Source organism: Neomonachus schauinslandi, chromosome 6 (genome assembly GCF_002201575.2).
Source record: "Neomonachus schauinslandi chromosome 6, ASM220157v2, whole genome shotgun sequence".
Lineage (NCBI taxonomy): Eukaryota > Metazoa > Chordata > Mammalia > Carnivora > Phocidae > Neomonachus > Neomonachus schauinslandi.
The window spans coordinates 135012501-135024890 of NC_058408.1; positions in this window are offsets into that span (position 1 = coordinate 135012501).

Sequence of the window (12390 nt, forward strand, 5' to 3'; positions counted from 1 at the left end):
GATGCGGGACTCGATCCAGGGACTCCAGGATCATGACCTGAGCCGAAGGCAGTCGCTTAACCAACTGAGCCACCCAGGCGCCCCTTACCCAGTATTCTTGCCCTGAACCCACTTAATAGATAACATAGGGAGGGCTCTTGAAACCCAAGAGAGGCAATATTCCTCCAGAATGTCCAGCCCAAGCCATATATAGCAAGTCTGTTGCCAACTCTCTACCTCTCAGAAACTCTGTTAGAATGAGAGAGACCCCTTTAAAGTTCACTAAAAAGCAATTTAGATGCAGCAGAAGTATCAACAACAAAGGTATACCAAAGAAGGAAGATAAGTTGTCAAGAACAGTGAGTAATGGTAGAGTTTAAAAAAAAATCAATATCTGTTCACATATTTCTGTGCATGGGGTGCATCCATCAAAGTGAGTGGGTGACATTTGTCCCAGCCTGGCTGAGCCAGCCAGTGCTGCATGACTCACCTTCTGTGCTATCAGCAAACCACCAAGCCTCTTGCCTGGGAGTTAACAAACTCACTAAAGAAACTCTATTCTCAATCTGTCATTAATTGAATCTTTAAATGTAATCCAGTTGCCAGCCAATTTATAAATTTTCCCCATATTCTCTAGCTTATTTCTAAGTTTCCTTCCAATCACTTTTGCAGCCTGGCTGGATTTGTTTGGATTTATCTTAGTTTGCTTTGAGGAGGAATTGAAATACCTCTGTCTCTAAGATCACTGTGCCTCCACCACAGAGGTCAGGTAGAACAGAGAGGTGATCTCATAGGGTTTTTCCACCCAGTGATTTTGATTTTTAAAACAGCTATGTGAAAGCCCCAATCATTGCCTCTTAAAATCCCCTTTGTGCTCAAAGAGGAAGCTTGGCAAATCGTTCCAGCTAAGTATCAGGAATATCAGATAGCACTGATTCACCAAGTTCTGGAAACAAACCTCAGTTTCTCCAATTATTGGTTGAAGATGAGAAAACTGAAGATGAGAAAACTTCCCTCTCTCAAGTACCAGTGAGGTAACAAAACAGAGATCAGCCTGTCCTGTGACAAACATGACACATGAGTTGACGAGTGTTCCATTTTTTTCTACCCCAGCTCATGCTGTGCCCTTCTGGCTACATTGCTTCCCTGGGTTCTCTATTTAAGTCTTACTCATCTTTGGAGGTCCCACTCTCTCTCAAGAACCTTTCCCAACTCATTAGCTCAGAAGGAGCTTCTCTGGCACATATGCCAAAATCTCTTAAAGGACACTTAGTGTAGGTTTTCTAGGGTAGGGACTGTGCTGAATTCTTATTTGTACACTGATGGGATGATGGTGCTCAGCTTACAGCACTGGAATGCAATGCCAGCTGGGCATCAGACTCACCCATGCAGCTTTTAAGACAGTACAAATGTCCAGGCCCCACAACAGACCTTCTGAATCAGAATCACTACTTAGGTGATCTTACAGATCTTCCTCAACTTACGGTGGTATTACATCTTAATAAACCCGTCGTAAGTTGAAAATACCACAAGTTGAAAATGCGTGTAATACACCTAATCTACCTACCTAATATCACAGCTTAGTCTAGCCTATCTTAAACATGTTCAGAACACCTACATTAGCATATAGTTGGGCGAAATCATCTAACACAAGTGCATTTTATAATGAAGTGTTGAATATCTCATGTCATTTATTGAATACTGAAAGTGAAAAACAGAATGGTTGTCTGGGTACAGATTGGTTACAAGTGTAGCAATTGGACGCCTGGGTGGCTCAGTCAGTTAAGCGTCTGCCTTCTGCTCTGGTCATGATCCCAGAGTCCTGGGATTGAGACCTACGTTGGGCTCTCTGCTCAGTGGGGAGCCTGCTTCTCCCTCTCCCTCTGCCTGCCGCTCCCCCTGCTTGTGTTCTCTCTGTCTCTGTGTGTCAAACGAATAAATAAAATCTTTTTAAAAAAGTGTAGCAGTTGTTTACTCTCATGATCACGTGGCTGACTGGCATCACAAGAGAGTATCCTATGGTATATTGCTAGTCCAGGAAAAGATCGGTATTCGAAATATGAAATATGGTTTCTACTGAATATATATCATCTTACACCATTGTAAAGTTGAAAAGTTGTTAAGTCAAACAGTCGTTAAGTTGGGGACTGTCTGTGTATAGGCAGGCACTTTTTAAAACTTAGACTTTCATCATAAATCTTGTGATGGTGTGTGGTGATTGCTATAGCAACCCCCTTCCCCCCACCTCTAGGTCCCCAGTTCCTACTCCCTTCCTTTCTTACAGAACCTGCATGTATTCAGAGAGCCACCCCTCCTCAGCATAGTCCCCTTGCTTCAGAGGAAGCATCCCCTCACCTTCAGCATGAAGTGAGGACCGAATGGTCTGAAGCTAAATACCATGGTTCGGTAATAGGTGTGTGACCCAATTCTGGCCTTTGAGAGAAGGAAGAGGAGTGGGGGAGACTTCTGGGAAGGGTCCTTCTCTTGTAGGAAGCTTTACTCTTTCCTGCTGTTAAACTAGTGGTTACTGGCAGCCACCCTATGATCTTTCTCTCTCCTCTCCCCTCTCCCCCAGAGGGAGTAAGTCTTAGGATGAGAAACTGAAAAAACCTGGATCCTTGAGGGTGGATCAAACCAACCTGAGTTGATCTAAATTTAGACTGCTACTTATGTCCATTAATAAATGCCTAATTGTTTAAGACAGTTCTCTTACTCATGCCTGAAATATCCTCCTAGGTACACTTGTTTTTATTCTTTCAATCCCAAGTATCACCTGGCACAATGCCCTCTTTAATAAATGCTTAATAAGCATTTGTTGAATGAGTGAATCCACAGTCATTGAGCACTGATATATGCCGAGAACTGGAGATAAAGTAGTAATTAAACAAAGTTCCTGTCATCATGGATTTTACACTTTGGTGGGAGTAAAACTGCCTTTGTGGGTCAGGTTAGCAGCCTCTGTAGAGAAATAAGCTTTTTGTTTCTATTTGTGCAAGTAGATGGGTTCAACCAACATAAGTGGTTAGAATGAGAACACTTGTGCCAAAGGATCCCTGCTAAGGAATTCACCTGACCACCAGAGTGACTTTCTGCAGTTAAAGAAAAAGGAAATAACAAGTGGGATCATGAAGAATACTTTGTCCCCAAGTTCATGACTCAGAGGAAGAACGACGGTGCTCTTATTACTGTATCTCAGCCACAGAGCATACGACATGTAATTGCAGAGGACCAAATGGGGAGTAACAATTTGAAAGGGCTAAGAAAACTTGATTTTACTAAATAAATGGAATTTGGAGAAGGGAAAACGGATGACCTACTGAGTGTCAATCTGTGAGTATATGAAAGGTAATCATGAGGTAGGGATCAACTCACCTCTAGCTCTTCCCTCTGTATGATGCCCATCACTGAAGATTAAGGAAGGAATGACCTGGTGAGGGAAATGCCTGATGTGAAGGCAGATGTTGGGTAGCAGCAGGCCTGGTCAGAAAGCAAATTCAGAGGGGTAGGGTAGGAAGGAGCAGTCCAGCACAATGAGTTGAGGGGCAAAATCAAGAAGACTAACAATGATGCAAGGCAAAGGGAAACATTCCAGACCTAGAGAGATGAGGGCTTCATGGACCAGGGCTCAGGAACTTGGAGGCCTGACACCAGAGAAATGAGAGTCTAGGACATTGACCCTCCTGTCCTGAGGTCAGGCCTTAATCATAAACTCAGTACCAGTGGACAGACAGGAGACTAACAAAGCATGACCCCTTCCAGGGCAGGAGGTGTCACAAAGGCCTTATGAGATAAGGTACACGAGATGGTCAGTGTTGTGTAAATATTCAGTGGGTAATTGAGCTCATCAGGCTGCCCTGTAAGATGGCAGCAGTCAGGCCATTCTTGATCCTTAAACATTAAAATCATAGGTTATTCTGGAACTGGCACAAATTTCAGCTCCCTGAAACAAAAAGACAATTGTGATGGACATTTTTTTTTTCTCCCACAACTTGCATTTCTGCCCCTCGTGATAGCATTGAAGTTTTTGGGGAGAGGCCACTCTCCTCTGCCCACAAACCATGTGGCCCAGGTGAAGCCAATTCCCAATCACATGATCCTATCTAGGAGTGGGTGAGCAACTTGGCTTGACTAATTAGCATGTTCCTTCTCCCTAGACACAGTGATTGGTTCAGGGATGGGCATGTGATCCAAGTTGGTCCAGTGAAAGTCAATTCTGAGATTTTTGCTGGAAAGGCTGGGAAGAGGCAGCTCTCTTTCTACTGGGTTGCGGAGCTGTACAATGTAAAACATAAACACAGAGCTGGCAGGAGTCACTGCATGGGGAGGGCTTGCCAGCAAATGGAACCAATCCAGAGGAGGGCAGGGCTAAGAGAGAGAGAAGGAGAGATTGCAAGGCAATAATTCTGGCAATTTTGAGTCTATGGTACCAGCTGTGCCTAAAGACAGACCTATTCTTGATCATCTCTGTTACTATTGCTTAGGGCAGTCTAAACTGGGTTTCTGTTACTTGCAACTTGGTGTCCTGAAATGATAAATAATGGGAGACCATATTACGATAATTTGCTTTTCCATCTCAGGTGAGTTGATGAGATCCAGCCAATCAACTTACATAGTGCTTTCTATTGCTAAATACTGTTCTAAGCACGGGGGATAAAACCATGAATACAACTGAGTCCTTGCCCTCAGGGAACTTAACTCCTAGCAGGAGGAGATAGCTATAAAACAAGTCAAAATAAATACATAAGAAAAGTTTAGGCATATATAAAAAGAATCAAGAGGAATACATTGAATCTTGAGCAGGAGAGGCTGTTTTTAGTGGGTGTAGGTCTCTTGAAGGTCTCTTGAAGGAGGTAGTGACACTCGAGATGAGGTCATAATAATAAGAGGTGCCGCTCAAGACGAGAAGAATGCCCCCACCAAAAGAAGAGCAGATATAAAGGCCCTCAGACTGGAACAAGACTGGCCTATTCAGGAGACAGAAAGAAAGTGAGTGTGGCTGCAGTGTCCTGAGTGAGGGATAAGTGGAGAGAGATGAGACTGGACAGGTAAGCTGGGGCAGCCGTTGAGCTTCTGAGAGTTTGGGTTTTATTCTGAATGCAGTGGGCACTCACTAAGAGGACCTGACTTACCTTTTAAAAACATTATTCCCATTGTCGGGTAAAGGTTGGACTAAAGGAAGACAAGAGGGAAGTAAGATCTATTAGGAGATAATGCAGGAGTCCAGGTGAGAAATGATGGAGGGACCCTGGACCAGGGTTAGAGCAGCAGACATGGAAATGGACAGGTGGTGGATTTGGGATACATTTGGGAGGTGGAGACAATAGGATACACTGATGGGTTAGAAGTGAGGTGTGAGGAAAAGGGATGATTCAAGCACAATGATCAAGTTTTAGCCCAAGTGGTTAGGTGGATGATGGTGTCACTTACAAAAGTGAGAAATCCAAGTTGGGGAGCAGACTTGGGGTAGGAAAGAATCCATATTTCTGTCTTAGCTGTGTGAGACGTTCCAAGTAGAGATGTCAAGTGGGCAGTTGGTTAGTCACACCTGGAACTCAGCAGAGATGTTTAGGCTGGAGATAGTTACTTGCAAATCATAGACGTGGATGGACTGGATGAGGACACCCAGCTAAAGAAGAGAGGTGCTAAAACACAGAGCCCTGGGCCTGCACCAAGGGGAGAAGGAGCAAAGGGAAATGAGGAATGGCTGGTGAGGTAAGAAGAAAACCAGACAAACACGATGTCACAGAAGCCTAGACAAGTGTTTCAAGAACAAGCGAGTTGTCATCTAGGTTGAATGCTGCCCTGAGGTTGAGAAAGATGAGGACAGAGAACGGGCCAGTGGCTTTAGCAAGATGACCCTGATAAGGGACTGTTTCGTGGAGAGATAAGGACAAGAGGCACGTGGCGGTGCAATGAAGAGAAGAAAGCCAAAGGAAAACACCCAGGTCAGCTGGTCAGTAAGGCTTGCTGGCCAGGTACTATAGGGTTAGATGTGTGGAAGGGATTGACAAGACTTTGTTAGGGATATGCTGTCTTTAAGAGTTGAATATTTTTACAATTTATTTTTAGTTTAAAATTACATACAATGAAATGTACATATCTTAAGGGATGAGGTTGTTTTTTTTTTTATTGAGGTAGAATTCACACAGCAAAATTAACCATTTAAAAGTGAACAGTTCAGCAGCATTTAGAACATCACGATGTTGTGTAATCCCCACCTTCACCTAGTCCCAATTTTCATCACTCCCAAGGGAGACCCCATACTCCTTAATGGTATGGGGTTTCCTTTGGGGATATGCTGTCTTAATTCACCATTTAATTCACTCCAATTCACATTTATTTTTTAGGTCTGAGTAGCTAAACTCCATGTAACACAGCTCTTTATCAAAAGAACCTGGGCCAAGCCAAAGTAACCCGTGATGTTAGAAGTCAGGATCACGATACTTTTGCAGAGAAGAGAGTTTGTAGTGAAGGGAAGCAGGACACCAGCGGGGCTTCTCAGGCGGTCTGTGTCTTGACCTGGGTGGTGGCTGCATGGATGTGTTCACGTAAAGATAATTACTCAAGTTGTACACTCATGATACATATGCTTCTCTGTGCGTATGCTTCAATTTAAATTAAAAAAAAAAGATAGCTAAGGAATCAGGAGGCCTGGGTGGCAGTTCCAGCGCAAGAGGTGAGGAGCTGTGTGACCCGAAGCAAGCCTCTTAACCTCTCTGGACCTCAAACTCCCTCGTCTGTAAGTGGAGAGGATTGACCAGATGCCCTTCAAGGTTCCTTCCACCCAACATGGTTCCCACGAGCAGTTTCCTCCGATTGAAGTGGGGCATTTGTGCTGCTGAGATCAGCCCGAAGCCCTCACTGACCTTGGCAGAGGGAGAGTCAGGCCTTACTCATGCTCTTCCTTTCAGAAACTAGGAGTTGCAGCTGATGTCTCTGTGGTACAACTTGTCAGCGGCAAGGCAGCTGTGAAGTTAATGATAGTACAAATAAAAAGCTGCTAGTAATTAGGCGGCTGGATGTTCATTATTGTTATTTTAAAAAATCAATTAGCTGAATAAGAAAATGCCATTGAGACAAACATTTATTTTTCTCCCTAGCACAGTTCCAGGTGGGTGGGAGATAATGTGGTCAATTCCAGAAGTGGGAAATGCGGTGCTGACATACTGGAAATTAATTTATATTTTTTTAAGCTGCATAGGGGAAGATAGAGGCTTTTCAATTTTTGTAAGCTTTTGTAAGGGAGAAAGAAGCTTCACATAGTCACCTGTGATTTGTACCCGCTACTGCTTTATTAGGGAAGCCTCCAGCTCTGGCAATGACCACATCCCCATTTCCTGCTTTTAGAAGGCGTTTTGTAACAAAAAATGCTTTTAGGACATCTGGGGTTATTGATCGGTATTCCAATCTCTGGGATAAGACCTGGGGAGTCTATGAAGCAAATAAATGAAGAAACAGAAATTTTTTCCTATCCGTTTCTTGTTCATTGTTCAAATAACTGCATTTAGCCAAGCAGATCATATAGTATGGTTGTGTTTGTTTAGAGCACTCTTCTGAAGACTACTTGGGTCTGGGTCCTGCATTAACCACGTAACTCTGGGGCCAGTTATGAAAATTTCCTGTGCTTTAGTTTCCTTATCTGCAAAAGGAGATTCTGTTAGTACCCACCTCCGGGTGTGTGTGTGTATGTCTATGGATGCACACGTGTGTGCACACACATGCACACAAAAATGAGTGTGCATAGGGCGCCTGGGTGGCTCAGATGGTTAAGCGTCTGCCTTCGGGTCAGGTCATGATCTCAGGGTCCTGGGATCGAGTCCCGCATCGGGCTCCCTGCTCCTTGGGAGCCTGCTTCTCGCTCTGCCTCTCTCTCTCTCTCATGAATAAATAAATAAAATCTTTAAAAAAAAAAATGAGTGTGCAAAACCCATGGAAAATGCTTTGCCCAATGCCTGCCATGTAGCCGGCACTCAGTGAATATTAGCTATTTTTACGCTGGGGAAAAAGAGGGAGTTCTTAGGCCTGTGGGGAAGGGGCGGGAAGTGTCAGGCAGCAGAAAGAGGATCCAAGTGTTTACCTTTTGTGTGGCCTTGTGGACTCCTGCATGCAAAGCCTCTTGACCACTGTGGCTCTCATAAGACCCCCAGCAGGGCTTTTAGACTTCTCTGGGCTTATCAGTTTTGAGTCCCTGCTTGTTGCACTTTGGGAACCACAAATAGCCCTGGAGAGAGGGAGTTGGAAGATCTGACTGTTCCCCTGTAATGGATGATGACCTCCCCCCCGCCACCTCAGCTGGTGACACGGGCCTTTCGCATAATGGAAGGCCTTTGGGGATCTCTTTTTCTCTCACTGCGTAGAGGATTACTCGCCTCACTCCTCTGTGTCACAGGGAAGGAGGGGTGGGGGGAACACCATCAACTGCCAGGATGAGTCAAGTTTCAGTAGAGCATCTTTGCTCTGAAGGCAGGGACTGCTGCTCGTTACGCATTCCTGAGATTCAAATTGCAAAGCAAGTCTCGAACTCACGCTCTTTTACTTCTTTCTTTTCGGGGAAGGCTGGCAACTGGAACTGTATGTTTTGGGAACTGTGTTTTGACTGTGTTCGTTCTAGGTTAGAGAATGAGGGAAGGTGATACTCCCAGAGCTGGCTCTCCTAGGGCCTCTGTGAGTCTTGATTACGAACCCAGGCTGGCTCATGCTGCTTCAGCTCTTACCTTCTCCTAAATCATCCACCCCCATCTGAGCATTTCTGCCTTTCCCGTCCAGGAGTGGCCACGGTCAGCTGGCTCTGGATTAGAAATGAGTGTGGAGAACGTCTCCTTCCCTGACCAGTACACTGCTGTGGTCTTCCTAGCAGGTGTGTCATCTATCCACTGCTGGGTCTAGTCCAGTCAAGAAGCCGGTCGATTCCCACATGGATGTACACCCCACCACCTGTGGCTCCAACCTCCCTATGAAGCTCTTTCCTCAGGGTGGCATGGAGTATTTCCCCAGGAGGTGTCAAGGGAGAGGAATGCTAATGAGAGAGAAGCGATGTGATCAGTCCTATGATCACTTAGTGTTGAAGCTAAAGGATATTTCTTATAACACAGTGCATTTGCATATACTTATTTCCATGGTATGAAGCAGTGGAACAATCAGAAAGAAAGTAAAAGGGTAGGGTCAAGTTCAGGGTACAGGGCAGGAGAGGAGAACATGGGACATTGTTGAGTTGACCAGCCAATTGGCAGGAGGCATGTTTTGAGCATCTCCAAAGGCCATAGGAAACAACACTGCAGAAAACATTGATTTTAACTGAACTGGTGTGCTTGAGGCCAACAGTTCCCAAAGTTAGCTGAGCATGGAAGTCATGGGGAGCTTCCGGTGATACATGTTCTGGGCTGTGTGCCGGGGAATTCTGAGTCTTGGATGGGAATCTTCATTTTAGAAGTTTTCCCAGGTGGTTCTGATGACCAGTCAGGTTGTTTAATTACTAAGTAGTGCCACATTTCGAGCGGAGATGGTCCATATTATCTACCACCAACAAGGCAGCTCAGGCTTATTTCTAAACCTTTTGTTATGAAATGTAACACACGAACAGAAAAGCACACAAAACAGAAATGTGCCTGAAAGCAAACACCCAAGTGTCAAATAGAATATTGCCAACAGATACGTTTTTTGGCAACTAAATACAAATCTTCAAAATTCCCATATTTATAAACCACTGGAGCTATGCCATTTCTCCAGCACCCGAATTGCAAGCCTCTGGTTTTAGGTATATCTCTGATAACTCTCGAGCTTTCCTCTGGCTCAGGAGCTGACTTTTCACCCTTCATAATCTTGCATTTGGATCCTGTGATTAACCAGGAGTCAGAAACTCATTTCAAACCCCAGCTAGTTCCTCTACTTGCCTGTGATCTTGGACAAGTTCTTTTACATCTCTGGCCCTTAGATTTCTCATCTAAGAAATAAGAAAAATAGCAGTATCTACCCCATAGGATTTTGTGAGCATTAAATTTATTGAGCAAACTCAATATTGCCTGGCGATCTACAATTTTCCTATCAGACCCTGTTTTCACTTTGCTCCTCTCCAAAACGTCTCTTCCCAGAAATTATCCCCGTGCCAGAGGCTTGTGCAATTTCCATCTATATAGAGACATGCTCTCTTATCTCTTGTCTTAAAAGGAAACAAGCAAAAAAACAAACAAACAAACAAACAAAAAAACCCTCCTTGACCCCACATCTCTCTCCTGCTATTATTTTTCTGCCTCCATTCCTGGCAACATTTTTGTAATTACCGTCTCTGCTTATTCACTCTATGTGGTCTCCTCTGTGCTCTGCAGTTGGGCTTCTGTTGTCCCAAAGCCACGGAGACCACACCTGTCAAGATGACCAAGAATGTCTGCATTGCCCCAGTCCAGCAATTACTGTTCTATTCTGAACTTAGTTGGTCTTTCAGCAGCATTCGACAGAGTAGACCATGCTGACAGCTGGAGAGAGAAGCTTCTGAGCAGAGGGAACTGAAAGCCCAAAGGCTCTAAGATGGGGACAAGCTTAGTGGGTTCAAGAAGCAGAAAAAAAGGCTGATGTGGCTGGAGCACAAAGAGGGAGGAGTATGAGCTGGGAAGGCAAAGGTCTGCAGGGGCCAAATCGTGTGGCACCTTGTCAACTGGAGTGAAGCTTCTGCGAGGCTCCTGGCATAGAGCAGGTGCTCAGGGTTAGCTATTATCACCGTTATTATTAAGATTTTTTTTTTAAAGATTTTATTTATTCATTTGAGACACAGAGATACAGAGACAGAGAGAGAGCATGAGCAGGGAGAGAGGCAGAGGGAGAAGCAGGCTCCCCGCTGAGCCAGGAGCCCGATGTGGGGCTCGATCCCAGGACTCCGGGATCATGACCCGAGCCGAAGGCAGACGCTTAACGACTGAGCCACCCAGGCGCCCCCGTTATTATTAAGATCTTAATAGTGCCGAGTGTGACAAAGAGGGGAAGGGAGCTGGGTAGGGAAACGAATTAAAATTCCCAAGTCTTGAAGAGCTTTCAGCCTATTGAGGGTCTAGATCATACATAGGTAACTGAATGAGAGCTCACAGGCCAATTTCTTAATGGTCAATTTGTCATCGTCCCCCCTCCTCCTACCACACACACTTTCTTGGTGAATTGTGTCCCATCCTGTGATTCTTTCTGGATAATTAAGGTTTAGTTTTTCACTTGAAAAGGAACAAAAGTGGGCTGTAAGTCCCTATGAAGAAAGAGATGACTAAGAACCTGCCAGCCATGAGATTACCATGTGGGCTGACAGACCCTGGCCCTGTGTCCTCTCTCCTTTTCCAGACTGCTCAAAGCAATCACCTCCAAATAAATAGTAGCTGGTCTGCTGTTTCATTTGTGCCAAGCTGCAAACTGCACAAAGGAAATCAGACTCTGGAGCAGCCCTTTGGTTTCCCGATGCAACATGTGTGACCGAAAGCAGGTGTGTTTTTATCCTCCTGGTGTCCTTGCCACACACATTCCTACTGTGGGCACCTGCAGGCAAACACACACACACTCAACACACATTCCACATATAAACACACGCACACACTCAGTGCACCCCCAGATACTTGATGCAAACACTCAACACACACATCTTTGTCATAGCTAAAATTAATTTGCTTTCATTTCCAAACTCTGACGCTCACAGAGTTCTTCCTCAAAATGATAAGCCCATAGAGCATTCTGGGTAATGGCATGTAAATGAGTAAGATCACTGTGTTCCCTGTTTTTTATTCTGGTAGACCATTCATATGGCAAGAAATATGCTAGGGTAGAATGTATTCCATTCTTAATCTGATTGTTTTCAGACTTTTGTGCTTGAGGACATTTTGTCATTATACTGGTTTTTTGGTGTTCCTTTTTCGTGTCTGGAAGCTCAATATTCTTTTCTGTCATGCACCATTTCCAGCACTCCAGGCCAGTGAGATGTCTCTATCCTCTCCATTTTAGATTCGAAAGCATCTGTCGAGTGCCTGAATGTGTCTGGCTCAGTACAGGTGCTCCACTTGAAGAAAACCTAATAAAGTATGAAAAGTCAAAGCCACAGAAGGATTCAATAAGATTTCCTTCCTGTCTTAGTATTTTTCTTGTTTTTTAAAAATTTTACTCTATGTTAATAATCTTATTTTATTTTAGAACCTATCAATCACTCCCTGATGGAAATGGAAAAAAAAAAAAAGGTCCATGACCCACAGATCGTTTGAGAAACAATGAAATAAATACACAACATTTGAACCAAGAAATTCTATTCATGAAAAGACACAAAGGATGAAAAAACAAGCCACATAATGGGGGAAATGTTTGCAGCACAATAATGGTTAAGGGAGCTTTAAGAATCAATTCAAGTAAAAATGGGTGAAAAATCACTTTACACGAGAAATCCTAATGCCTGGT